Below are 15,433 nucleotides of genomic sequence, written 5' to 3' on the forward strand. Positions count from 1 at the left end.
CAGGCCATCCTCCAAAAGTCTTTACCTCACTGTGCGTGCAGATGCACTCACACCTGCCTGCTGCCATTCCTGAGCAAGCTCTGTACTGGTGGTGCCCCGATCCCACAGCTGAATCAACTTTAGGAGACGGTCCTGGCGCTTGCTGGACTTTCTTGGGCACCCTGAAGCCTTCTTCACAACAATTGAACCGCTCTCCTTGAAGTTCTTGATGATTCGATAAATGTTTGATTTAGGTGCAATCTTACTGGCAGCAATATCCTTGCCTGTGAAYCCCTTTTTGTGCAAAGRAATGATGACAGCATGTGTTTCCTTGCAGGTAACCATGTTTGACAGAGGAKGAACAATGATTCCAAGCACCACCCTCCTTTTGAAGCTTCCAGTCTGTTACTCAAACTCAATCAGCATGACAGAGTGATCTCCAGCCTTGTCCTCGTCAACACTCACACCTGTGTTAACGAGAGAATCACTGACATGTTGTCAGCTGGTCCTTTTGTGGCAGGGCTGAAATGCAGTGGAAATATTTTTGGGAGATTCGGTTCATTTCCATGGCAAAGAGGGACTTTGCAATTAATTGCAATACGTCGGATCACTCTTCGTAACATTCTGGAGTATATGCAAATTGCCATCATACAAACTGAGGCAGCAGACTTTGTGAAAATTAATATTTGTGACATTCTCAAAACTTTTGGCCACGACTGTGTAACAATTCCAGTGGGTCAGAAGTTTACATACACAAAGTTCACTGTGCCTTTAAACAGCTTAGAAAATTCCAGAAAATTATGTCARGGCTTTAGAAGCTTCTGATAGGCTAATTGATATCATTTGAGTCAATTGGAGGTGTACCTGTGGATGTATTTCAAGGCCTACCTTSAAACTCAGTGCCTCTTTGCTTGACATCATGGGAAAATCAAAAGAAATCAGCCAAGAGTTCAGAAAAAAATGGTAGACCTTCACAAGTCTGGTTCATCCTTGGGAGCAATTTTCAAACACCTGAAGGTACCACGTTCATATGTACAAACGATAGTATGCAAGTAAAAACACCATGAGACCACGCAGCCATCATGCCGCTCAGGAAGGAGACGCGTTCTGTCTACTAGAGATGAACTTACTTTTTTGCGAAAAGTGAACATTAATCCCAGAAAAACAGCAAAAACCTTGTGAAAATGCTGGAGGAAACAGGTACAAAAGTATCTATATACACAGTAAAACGAGTCCTATATCGACATAACCTGAAAGGTCGCTCAGCAAGGAAGAAGCCACTGCTCCAAAACCGCCATAAAAAATCCAGACTACGGTTTGCAATTGCACAAAGGGACAAAGATCGTAGTTTTGGGAGAAATGTCCTCTGGTCTGATGAAACAAAAATAGAACTGTTTGGCCATAATGACCATTGTTATGTTTGGAGGAAAAAGGGGGAGGCTTGCAAGCCGAAGAACACCATCCCAACCGTGAAGCACAGGGGTGGCAGCATCATGTTGTGGGGTGCTTTGCTGCAGGAGAGACTGGTGCACTTCTCAAAATAGATGGCTTCATGAAGAAGGAAAATTTATTGTGGATATATGTGTAAGCAACATCTCCAGACATCAGTCAAGAAGTTAAAGCTTGTTTGCAAATGGTTCTTCCAAATGGACAATGACCCAAGCATACTTCCAAAGTTATGGAAAATGGCTGAAGGAAACAAAGTCAAGGTATTGAGTGGCATCACAAAGCCCTGACCTCAATCCTATAGAAACTTTTTGGGCTGTAACTGAAAAGGCATGTGTGAGCAAGGAGGCCTATAAACCTGACTCAGTTACACCAGCTCTGTCAGGAGGAATGGACAAAATTCACCCAAACTTATTGTGGGAAGGGCTTGTGGAAGGCTACCTGAAACGTTTGACCCAAGTTTAACCTGCTCTGGGGCAGGTGGGACGCAAACGTCCACCGGCAATAGCCAGGGAATACAGCGCGCGCCAAATTAAATAAAATGATAAAAATCGAACTTACATAAATCACACATGTAAAATACCAATTAAAGCTACACTCGTTGTGAGATCGAGCACAGCAGATGTTCAAAAAGGCTTTTCGGCAGAAGCATAAGATGCTATTATCTGAGTGATAGCACAACATACAAAGAGAGTAGCATATTCACACTGCAAGCACAACATCATACGTAAGGGAGAAATAATATAAATCATTGCCTTACCTATTGACGAAATTCTTTTGTTGCACTTCCAATTGTCCATAAACGATCTCACAAATGGTCCTTTTGGTCGATTTAATTCCGCGATATATTATCCAAATGTCAATTTATTTGGCACCGTTTCATTCCTAGGAAAAAACTACAGCTTCACATTTGCCAGTCACTACAAAATATTATCAAAAGTACATGTAATCTTTACCAAACATTTTCAAACTACTTTTTGTAATACAAGTTAGGTATTTTTAAAACGTTAATAATTTGATCAATTTTGGAAGACGGGATGATTGTAGTCATACAAAAGAAACAATAACTGACTGCAACTTTTTTCGTAACGTACTCTCTTCAAAAATGTACTTTCATGGTGCTATTGTACGTTAGCGCCTACTTCTTCATTAACAAAGGAATAACTCACCGAATTTCACAGGACTGGTGACATCCAGTGGAAGCGGTAGGACTGCAAGCAAGTCCATTAGAATCTGGTGTTTCTATAGAAAATCTCATTGAAAGACAGTGACATCAAAAAATACATATTCTGAATGGTTTGTCCTCAGGGTTTTGCCTGCTACATAGAGTTCTGTTATTCTCACAGATATGATTCAAACAGTTTTAGAAAACTTCAGAGTGTTTTCTATCCGTCTACTTACTAATATGCATATCTTATATTCTTGGGAGATGAGTAGCAAGCAGTTGTATTTTGGCATGCTATTTTTCCGAAAGTGAAATAGTGCCCCCTGCCCTCCAGAAGTTAAACAATTTAAAGGCAATTGCTACCAAATACTTAATTATGGTGTATTGTTAACTTCTTGACCCACTGGGGAATATGACGACAAGAATTAAAAGCTGAAATAAATCATTCTCTACTATTATTCTGACATTTTACATTCTTAAAATTAAGTGGCGGTCCTAACTGACCTTAGACAGGGAACTTTTACTAGGATTAAATGTCAGGAATTGTGAAAAACTGAGTTTAAATGTATTTGGCTGAGGTGTACGTAAACTTCCGACTTCAACTGTTCGTCACGCTCAGGTGTACTGTGCTGGTCTGGATATTTTTTTCACATTGACCTTTATGGCGGGGTTCAAGCCATTATGGTGGATGCATATCCAGGCCAACTCGTCTGGACTTGGCTTGGCATGGCTCAGTGTCAYTTTAGTSCTGCAGTGTGTAAYCCACCATTGTGTTCCCATGTTCTGTTCCTACAGTACCTCTCTTTACACTACAGAACCAATCTGAACTAGGCTGGCCTAGTTAATTCAGTTGCTGGAAGCCTGCAACTGTGCTGAAATTGAAATTGTGAAAATAATAGATCAGAGCCCTAAGTGTAAAAATGGGTTCAGTGACTGTGCTACATTCTAATGCTAATAAGCTTCAGTCTGCCCATTGTATAACAAATCGATAAAGTTGGATAGCAAGTTGGATAATGGGAGAAGATAAAATATTTTGCGATGGAATTACAGAACATGCAGTAGGCCTAATGCATGAATATACCAAGATGTACTCAAGGAGTTTAGGTAGTTTTAACACATTTGACTTCATATGATATTCATACTTGTCTAACATTTAAACACCACAACTGTTATGATATTAAACATATATAATATTTACCAAATACATTTGCGTAGTTTTGGTCATTTCGAGTTTCATGTCAACATTTTAGCKGTACAGTACATCTCAGTATGTAGGCCTACGGTGTTTCAATCAAAATGCATTTTCAACAAACATCAAAGACAGAGAGAGAGAGATGGATAGAGAGGGAGGGGGGAGAGGGAGAGAGAGTGGTTTCTGTGCGTCCACTTTGTCCCTCTAATTAGCATACCATGTCTGTAAAAGAAGTCAGTGCAGCGGCATCACCCTGGCTCAACACCAGCACGCGACACTTTACCTGCTCCAGACATGCCAAAAATGAGTCTGCGCGCTCTACCATGTCTTTAACTTCCGTTTCACAACAATTGTTACGAGGAGCGCACTTCAAATGTTTGGTGTCAGTATGTGAGAAAGACAAAAAAAACTTTAAGATATCTCAAGATATCCTTTTTACTTTTATGCACAGCCAAGGCGCCACCTATCAAAAATCTTTGATTGAACCTAAGTAATGTTCTGAATGACCAGCCAATCAGAGCCATTTCATCTTGTTACGGCTGTCCTCGCTGACAGAAGGTGTGGACCAAAACGCAGAGTGGTTAGTGTTCATTCTTTTAATGAAAGTCAACAAAACACTTCAAAATACAAAAACAACCAACGTGACAAAACCGAAACCGTCCTGTGTGGCAACAAAACCTCCACAGGAACAYACACCCACAAAACACAAGTGAAACCCAGGCTGCCTAAGTATGATTCTCAATCAGGGACAACGATTGACAGCTGTCTCTGATTGAGAATCATACCAGGCCGAACACCAAATCCCAACATAGAAAATCYACCATAGACCAACCCACCCAARTCACGCCCTGACCAACTAAAATAAATACAAGACAAAGGAAAACAGGTCAGGAACGTGACACATCTGCTGTTCACGTGCACATTATTACTTTGCTGGCCGTTTTTTAAATGTAACGTTTGCATTTATTCACGTGATTGGATTAGCCAATTATTTTACGTGTTTTGCTCTTGTGTAGGCTACTTTGTGCATGATTTCTCTATTGTACTTCATAATTGATAAGGTGCATGTGTACCTTCTACTACACTACTGTGGCCCGCGTTGTGGACACTTCTAGAACGTATGCAACTTTTTCTCTCAACATAGATTACTACATCCTTGAGAACAACTCTTTACTGAAGGCAGCTTTGAAGATCAAGAGGATTCAAATGACGGACTTCAGAACAATCCAGATGGAACATTTTGGTAAGACGGGTCATTTTCGCTACTTACATTTTTATTACAGGTTATTGCTAATGGCTGCTTTCTCTGCTCAGATCTGCCTTTGAAGATCTCCTACCCACCAGACTTTTCTGAATCACGTCAATATGGCCTGCTACTGGTAGTGTACGTATCTCCTTCAGTGTCTGTGCACACTGTTTTTTAAATTKTTTTATGGTTGGTGCGGACCCCATCATGAGAGCCAGACTGTCTTTATGATGCCCATATAAGGACTGCCTCAAGCACTGTTTTATTCTGTCATTTGTATCTTTAAATTCAGCGATGGCTCCCCCGGTGGCCAGGCTGTGAGCGACCGATTCATTCTGGACTGGGACTCGGTTCTGGTCAGCTCGGATAACATCATTGTGGCTCGTCTAGACGGCAGAGGGAGTGGCTTCCTGGGCCAGAGGGTTCTACATGAGGTCCACCAACGTTTGGGGACAGTAGAGGTGCAGGATCAAATCGCAGCTGTGGAGTATGTACTAGTTTGATCCTTTCCCATTGAGTCTAATTTCATTATAATTTAATTCAATAAGTCATTAACCTTAGAATACATGCCAATTTAAGAATTTGCTTACGTTTTCTATTTAACTGAATTTGGCAAACAACTTTAAACATCTTTAGGAACTGTATTCATATTACTGTATTCCATTCTATGATATCATACTTTGTAACTTGGGCATCTCCTCAATATTGTTTATTTCAGATACATGTTGACATTCCCGTACATTGATCGTACACGGATAGGAGTATTTGGGAGGGTAAGATTCTATTGACAGATTCTCTCACAGAGGCTCCAGCTTGGTCGTCTCAAGTTGATTTGAATGACTTTAGGAGACACACATACTCAACATGTTATTATAAACTTTTACTTTATTTGCTGGCTGTGCCCCATGATATAACATTTAACAAATAAAACTATCTTTTTTTTTTGGTTACTTGTTTTTTTAATATCTTCCAGGGCTATGGTGCCTATATTACATTAATGATGCTCAAATCAACAGACAGCCTGTTAAAATGTTCCGTAGCAATGTCCCCAGTCACAGACTGGAAACTATATGGTGAGTAGAAGCTTGACTGTAAAATATTTGTTGTTATTAACCTTTATGACCTTTTATGATGACTTTTATGACAGGCTTAATGACTGCTTTAATATGTTTAATGTAAAGTGTTCTCGACAAGTTAGATGCAAGATTTTAAAGACAGTCATCTATTATGATTTCATGTTCTTGTCACTTACTTATATGTATTACGCACAAACAGTCTTTCTCATGTTATGAAATAGGCCTCACAATCTGTGGTGTCATAGACCTGCATATCATCAKTTGGGTCTAACAGGGCTTTTGGCCATCCCAATCTTTGATTGGTTCCAGAATCACATCAATAGATGGAAGGGTAGGAAAGGAGAGGTGACAGAAGGGTMGATACCTGAGTAGGGGATTCTTCTCACATGGGGAACCATTTATGGAGGCGATGGTCTTATTTGTAAGAAATTCCTCAATAAGGAATTAGGATATTGTTCAAATTGTACATTGAAATGAAACATTGCAACACCTGAGCCACAGAGAGAGACCAAAAACGACTGAAGATTAAACCACAGAGTATCATAAGATCTCACTGGCTACTTATGCACTTTTATGTCTTAAAGTAACATTTATAAATTGTTTCATTTCATATTCATCATCTCCAGCACCACCCCCAACATCACCATATGTGAAAATGGCACATTTCTATGTTTTGTAGTAAAAAAGATAGAGGAAGATAAATGTTTCCWATGACATCAACCAATTAGTAGACAATCAGTAGGCAAATAGTAGACAAATGCGGGGCGGCAGGTAGCCTAGTGGTTAGAGCGTTGGGCCAGTAACCGAATGGTTGCTAGTAGAGGTTGACCGATTAATCGGCATGGCCGATTAAATAGGGCCGATTTTAAGTTTTCATAACAATTGGTAATCAGCATTTTTGGATGCTGATTATGGCCGATTACATTGCATTCCATGAGGAAACTGCGTGTCAGGCTGACCACCTGTTACGCGAGTGCAGCACGGAGCCAAAGTAAGTTGCTAGCTAGCATTAAACTTGTCTTGTAAAAAAACATCAATCTTCACATAATCACTAGTTAACTACACATGGTTGATGATATTACTAGGTTAATTAGCTTGTCCTGCGTTGCATATAATCAATGCGGTGCCTGTTAAGTTATCATTGAATCACAGCCTACTTCGCCAAACGGGTGATGATTTAACAAAAGCGCATTTGCGAAAAAAGCACAATCGTTGCACGAATGTACCTAACCATAAACATCAATGCCTGTCTTAAAATCAATACACAGAGGTATATATTATTTAACCTGCATAGTTAGTTAAAAGAAATTCATGTTTGCAGGCAATATTAACTAGGGAAATTGTGTCACTTCTCTTGCATTCATTGCATGCAGAGTCAGGGCATATGCAACAGTTTGGGCCGCATGGCTCGTTGCGAACTAATTTGCCAGAATTTTACATAATTATGACAACATTGAAGGTTGTGCAATGTAACAGAAATATTTAGACTTAGGGTTGTCACCTGTTCGATAAAATACGGAAAGGTTCCGTATTTCACTGAAAGAATAAACGTTTTGTTTTCGAAAGGATAGTTTCCGGATTTGACCGTATTAATGACCAAAGGCTCGTATTTCTGTGTTTATTATATTATAATTAAGTCTATGATTTAAAATTTAATAGAGCAGTCTGACTGAGCGGTGGTAGGCAGCAGCAGGCTCGTAAGCATTCATTCAAACTTTACTACGTTTGCCAGCAGCTCTTAGCAATGCTTGAATCACAGCGCTGTTTACGACTTCAAGCATATCCACTCCTGAGATTAGGCTGGCAATACTATAGTGCCTATTAGAACATCCAATAGTCAAATGTATATGAAATAAAAATGGTATAGAGAGAAATAGTCGACGCATCATAATTCCTATAATAACTACAACCTAAAACTTCTTAACTGGGAATATTGAAGAACTGGGAATATTGAACCGCCAGCTTTCATACAGTTGAAGTCGGAAGTTTACATACACTTAGGTTGGAGTCATTAAAACTCATTTTTCAACCACTCCACAAATTTCTTGTTTAACAAACAGTAGTTTTGGCAAGTCGTTTAGGACATCTACTTTGTGCATGACAAAAGTAATTTTGCCAACAATTGTTTACAGACAGATTATTTCACTTATAATTCAAAGTATCACAATTCCAGTGGGTCAGAAGTTTACATAAACTAAGTTGACTGTGCCTTTAAACAGCTTGGAAAATTCCAGAAAATTATGTCATGGCTTTAGAAGCTTCTGATAGGCTAATTGACATAATTTGAGTCAATTGGAGGAGTACCTGTGGATGTATTTCAAGGCCGACCTTCAAACTCAGTGCATCTTTGCTTGACATCATGGGAAAATCAAAAGAAATCAGCCAAGAACTCCACATTGTAGACCTCCACAAACCTGGTTCATCCTTGGGAGCAATTTCCAAATGCCTGAAGGTACCACGTACATCTGTACAAACAATAGTACGCAAGTGTAAACACCATGGGACCACGCAGCAGTCATTCCGCTCAGGAAGGAGACGTGTTCTGTCTCCTAGAGATGAACATACTTTGGTGCGAAAAAGGGCAAATCACTCCCAGAACAACAGCAAAGGACCTTGTGAAGATGCTGGAGGAAACAGGTACAAAAGTATCTATATCCACAGTAAAACGAGTCCTATATCGACATAACCTGAAAGGCCGCTCAGCAAGGAAGAAGCCACTGCTCCAAAACCACCATAAAAAAATGCCAAACTACGGTTTGCAACTGCACATGGGGACAAAGATCATACTTTTTGGAGAAATGTCCTCTAGTCTGATGAAACAAAAATATAACTGTTTGAATGGGCCACAATTCACCTAACTTATTGTGGGAAGCTTGTGGAAGGCCACCCGAAACTTTTGACACAAGTTAAACAATTTAAAGGCAATGCTACCAAATACTAATTGAGTGTATGTAAACTTTTGACCCCCTGGGAATGTTATGAAAGAAATAAAAGAATAAATAAATAATTCTCTGTACTATTATTCTGACATTTCTCATTCTTAAAATAAAGTGACGATCCTAACTGACCTTAGACAGGGAATTTTTACTAGGATTAAATGTCAGGAATTGTGAAAAACTGAGTTTAAATGTATTTGGCTACGGTGTATGTAAACTTCTGACTTCAATAGTATTTTCTAACCAGGGAACTTAAACGTTAGCTTTTTTACATGGCACATATTGCACTTTTTCTTCTCCACACTGTGTTTTTGCATTATTTAAACCAATTTGAGCATGTTTCATTATTTATTTGAAACTAAATATACTTTATGTATTATATTAAGTTAAAATAAAAGTGTTCATTCAGAATTGTTGTAATTGTCATTATTACAAATATATATATTTATTTAGAAATCGGCCGATTAATCGGTATATGCTTTTTTTGATCCACCAATAATCGGTATCGGTATAGAAAAATCATAATCGGTCGACCTCTAGCTGCTAGATCGAATCCACGAGCTGACAAGGTAAAAATCTGTCATTCTGACCCCTAGTTAACTTCTAGTTCCTCCCAATCCCGGATCCGGGAGCACCCCCCACAGTAAAAAAGCTGACTAGCATAGCCTAGCATAGCGTCACAAGTAAATACWAGCATCTAAATATCATTAAATCACAAGTCCAAGACACCAGATGAAAGATACAGATCTTGTGAATCCAGCCATCATTTCTGATTTTTAAAATGTTTTACAGGGAAGACACAATNTACTGTTGAGTGTGAAAACCCAGGAGCGTTGCAGTTCTTGACACAAACCGGTGTGCCTGGCACCTACTACTGTTCAAAGGTACTTAAATATTTTGTCATCAAACTTTATTTGCCACATCTACAAGTGTAGACTTTACTGTGAAATGCTTACTTACAAGCCCTTAACCAACAGTGCAGTTCAAGAAGAAGAAAATATTTACCAAGTAGACTAAAATAAAAAGTAATAATAAAATGTAACACAATAAGAATAACAATAACGAGGCTATATACAGGGGGCACCGGTACCAAGTCAGTGTGCAGGGGTACAGGCTAGTTGAGGTAACCTCTACATGTAGGTGGGGGCGAAGTGACTTTGCATAGGTAACAAACAAACAGAGTGTTACAGCAGTTTACAAGAGGTTGGGTCAAAGGCGATTTTTATGAATTGTTCAGCAGTCTAATGGCTTGGGGATAGAAGCTGTTGAGGAGCCTTTTGGTCCTAGACTTGGCGCTCCGGTACCGCTTGCCATGCGGTAGCAGAGAAAACAGTCTGTAACTTGGGTGACTGGAGTCTCTGACAATTGTATGAGCTTTCCTCTGACACCGCCTATTATATAGATCCTGGATGGCAGGAAGCTTGGCCCCAGTGATGTACTGGGCCGTTCGCACTACCCTCTGTAGCGTTCAGATGCTGAGCAGTTGCCATACCATGCAGTGATGCAACTGGMCAGGATGCTCTCGATGGTGCAGCTGTAGAACCTTTTGAGGATCTGGGGGCCCATGCCAAGTCTTTTCAGTCTCCTGAGGGGAAAAAGGTTTTGTCGTGCCCTCTTCACGACTGTCTTGGTATGTTTGGACCATGATAGTTCGTTGGTGATGTGGACACCAAGGAACTTGAAACTCTCGACCCGCTCCACTACAGCCTGGTGGAACTCATTGGTGTCACGCCCTGACCTTTAGTTCTTTGTTTTCTTAATTATTTTGGTTAGGTCAGGGTGTGACAGGGTGGTATGTGTGTTTTTGTCTGTCTAGGGTTTTTGTATGTCTAGTGTGTGTGTTCTAGCAGCATAGGAGTCTATGGTGGCCTGGATTGGTTCCCAATCAGAGGCAGCTGTTTATCGTTGTCTGATTGGGGATCTATTTAGGTTGCCATTTACCAGTTTGGTTTGTGGGTATTGTCTATGTTGTTGCATGTCTGCACGTTATTCATTAGCGTCACTTCGTTTGTTATTTTGTTTAGTTTAGTTTTATTCTTTCGTTTCATTAAAAAGATGTATTCACATCACGCTGCGCTTGTTCTCCTCACTACGACGTTCGTGACAGATACCACAACAGGACAACAGCCCCGCGTTGATAGGAGGGAACGGCGCGTAATGGGGAATGGACCTGGGTACGAAATACTGGAACGGAAAAGGATCTGGACATTGGGACGGAAATATCTTGGATGGAGCAGGACACCTGGACACAGCAGGGGGAGTTACGCGTCCTAAGGATGGAGTTTAGATAGCAGTTGAACAACGAACACGATCTAGAGGAGATACCTGCAGAAGTACGAGGAAGGGAAACTATGAAAATAAAGATAAATTTGATGATCTTTTTGGCTTTCCAATGTGTGTATAAAACACCCCCTCCGCTGTGTGTTAACTACTCATCTATACAGTTAATGGCGTTAACCTACCCTGTTTTGTCTACAGTTAATGTGTTGTGTGTGGTGTCTCATTGTTCATACTGGTGATGAATAGATGGTTCAGTTAACCCAGGGGTGAGGGGAGGTCAGGTGTCCTGTCACTACTCTATTGATTGTTGGAAAACTCTAAAGGCAGCTGTAACTCGGCCAATGCAGTGATGTGTTTATTGCTCCTGTCTGGGCCAATCTCTGTTGAGCAGCAGTAACAACTAAAATTACGAGAGTAATGAGCCGAAACACCATTACACTAAACCACGGCATTACTACTACACAGCCCACACCACACTACACACGCCACACCACACACAAACACACACAGTTCACACACACACACACACACACAGCAACACAACACACACAACTAACACACACACACACACACACACACACACAACCACACCATAATTTATATGCACAGCACTAAAGAACAGATATTTATATAAACAGCTCACGACTACACACGACATAACTAACAATATGCAGTCAAATATACCAGCAAACCTGCACTTAATTAATTTAATCAAGGCCAGGAAGCAACAGACAAACAACATATACGCTATTATTATAAGGAAACACGCACAACTGGTACATGAACGTGCAGAACATGCATACATTATTCTACCCAGACACACGTAAGGAAATATGCATATATAAATGCACTCCTTACTATCTTCTAGAAACTCTACCACCACAAGACACGCACACACACACACAGAACCAACGCCACACACACAGCCACAACACAACACACACAAAAAACCACACACTAATAACTGATGGAGAGAGATAGTGTGTTGGGTACTCTCTGTTTATATTTTATCTCCATATCTTACCCAAGACAACCAATATACAACACACACACACCACACACATCACACAGTGAGTCAACACACACACACACACACACACACACACAACACACACACACCCACCTACACAACACACACACAACACACACAACACTGCCCAAACATAGTTACATTGAACACTAAAATCCCCACTGTAGTGTCAGATAGGCTGTCGGTCTCAGTGTGAGGAGCGTTCAAACTGTTCCTATGAATGGGTCGAAAAAACTGAAATCAAAAATAATTGCGGCTTGGTTCCTATGAAACCGGGGTTATATCAGTAACCTCCGTTAGCTGCTAGATAGGTTGTATAAACAGAGCGGTTTCTGTTTCTTTCTTACAAATGTGTCTATCTGTTATGTTAGGACCTCATCACTGAAGATACAGTAATACCCACAGGGACACGATGTATATTCTAGTTCCTCTACATGCACAAGCGCACAGGACTCACTTAGAAAGAGTGGACAAGACAGGTACTTAATCAGACTGGGGAAAAGACATCATCAAGACAGAAATCATACACAATTATAGCCTTATGATGTCTGAACTTCAATGCCTTTCTGATGCATTTCTGTCCTTTAAAAACCATACATCTTCAGATTGAATACTGTCAACAGTACTGCAGAACTGCTATATACATAGACTTGTCATAGCCTATTAAAAAGTACACAAATTATTTTCCCTGTGCTTCTGCCTAGCTTTGGTTTGGTTAAGCATTGCGGGGGTTAAATAAGCCTCACTGTGTGCTTATCTAAGTCGTTAGCTCTGCTGTCCTCCATAAAAACGGTTAACGTTATAATTCTGACTTGACAATACCACAGTTGCCTCCATTCATACATTATTTATCCAAATCAATTATTTATTGAAGTTCTTGTTCTCTAGTCCTTGACTGCCTTGGAACCCATTCTTGACTTGCTTTCAATGAGGTAGTGGTGTAGCCAGCTAGCTAATCATGATTGTTACATGACTGCATGTACTATGAACATTATTGTTAAACTGGTTAGGCGTATTCACTTGCAATTTTCAGAGTCACCTCACCAGCAGTGATCCACCTAATCATTTACTTAAGCCGGCTGCCTGCACCCTTAACCATAGCCTTTCCAGTAACACTTTGGCCGTTCATTGAACTTAGGTGTTGGCAGCTGTTAGTAATCACTAACAGGGAAATAAGAGAGGAATGCTTAATCAGGAACTTCCCCTCAGATCGCTAATCCTTTTATCTTTGGCCTTTTACTCTCAGCTGATCGGGCTGCAATTCAGATCACTTTCTGCTGACTGGATTGATCTGTAACGTCATCGTCATGGCTGTCCTGCTGCACAATCACCTGTCCTGCTATGACTGTTTCTGTACTGTTACTGATAACTAGCGGGTTTACTGTACTGTTACTGCATAATGGTCAGCTGTGTGATTGTTATTGTTACTGTCACTTGTCACTGCATGTTACTTGCACCTGTTACTGAGTTACTGCTTACTGTCACTTGTTATTGTTATTGTTAACTGAGTCAACTGGTACTTGTCACTGTCACTGTTACATGCTATATGCTACTGTTAGTTATTGTTATTGTTATGTCACTGTCACTGTGTACTGCTACTAGTGTACGGCTCTGTTACTTGTTAACTGTCCTACTGTCACTGTTATTGTTAATGTTACTTGTCACTTGTGTCCTGTCATCGCTACGTTACTGTTACTGCTACTGTTCAACTTTGTTATGTCGTATTGATTACTCGTCACTGTCACTGTTAGCTGTTACTGCTACTTGTTTACGTTACTGTTACTTGCTACTGTCATGTTATGTTACTGTCACGTCACTGTCTTGTACTGTTACTGTTACTGCTACTTCTGTCACTGTCACTGTTACTTGTTACTGGTTACTGCTACGGTTACGTTACTGCTACTGTTAATGTTACTTGTCACTGTCACTGTCAAATCAAATTCAAATCAATTTTATTAGTCCACATACACATGGTTTATCTCCCCATGTCACTGTCCCTGTTACTGTTACTGTTATGTTTTTGTTTACTGTTACGTACTGTTACTGCTATTGGTCACTGTTACTGGCTACTGTTACTGTTATGCTACTGTTTACTTGTACTGTTACTTTTTGCTATTCCACTGCACTGCTACTGTTACTACGTTTACGTGCTACTGTTACTGTTACTGCTACGTTTACAAAGCTACGGCTTACTGTTACTGCTACGCTACTGTTACTGCTACTGTTATGCTTACTGCTACTGTTAGTGTTACGCTACTGTTACTGCTACTTTACTGTACGGGCTAACTGCTATTCATTACTGTTATACTACTGTTAACGGCTACTGTTACTGCTATTAATTCTCTAACTGCTCTTCTTACTGTTTATGCTTACTTTGCTTACTTTGCTACTGTTACTGGTTATGGCTACGGCTACTGTTACTGCTACTGTTACTGTTACGGATAACTCCTTACTGTTACTGGTTACTGCTACTGGTTCTGCTACGGCTCGTTACTGCTACGGTCTACTGTCTGGCTACTGTTACTGTTACGGATACTCTTATGACTGTTACGTTACTACTACGGATAATGCTACGCTACTGTAATGTTGCTGCTTACTGTTACTGTTACTACTACTGCCTACTGTTATTGTTATTGTACTGGCCACTGCACTGTCACTGTCACTGTTCACTGCTCTATTGTTATCTGTTACGCTACTGTCACTGGTATTGTCTACTTGTTATGTTCCTGTACTGCTACTAGCTACTGTTATTTTTCTGTTACGGCTACCTGTTACTGCCTACACTACTCTACACTGCTATCACTTACTGTTACTGCTTACTGTTTACGGCTATCTGTTACTGCTATGGTACTTGTTACTTGTACTGTTACTGTACTGTTACTGCTACTCTACTCTTACTGCTACTCTTACTGTACTTGCTACTCGCTGCTGCTACTGTTACTGTTATTTGGGCTCGTACTGCTACAGTACTGTTACTGCTATTGTTACTGTTAAGGAACTCTTTCTGTTACTTGTTACTATTACGGCTAATGCTACGGCTACTGTTACTACTGCGCTGTTAACTGTTATGTTGCTGCTTACTG

At 40.2% G+C, this 15,433-nt stretch overlaps 1 pseudogene; it reads left to right on the plus strand.

The window, feature by feature from the left end:
- LOC111972648 (inactive dipeptidyl peptidase 10-like) overlaps positions 1-15,433 on the plus strand; it is a 362,938-nt pseudogene that overhangs the window by 323,816 nt on the left and 23,689 nt on the right.

Source organism: Salvelinus sp. IW2-2015, linkage group LG2 (genome assembly GCF_002910315.2).
Source record: "Salvelinus sp. IW2-2015 linkage group LG2, ASM291031v2, whole genome shotgun sequence".
Lineage (NCBI taxonomy): Eukaryota > Metazoa > Chordata > Actinopteri > Salmoniformes > Salmonidae > Salvelinus > Salvelinus sp. IW2-2015.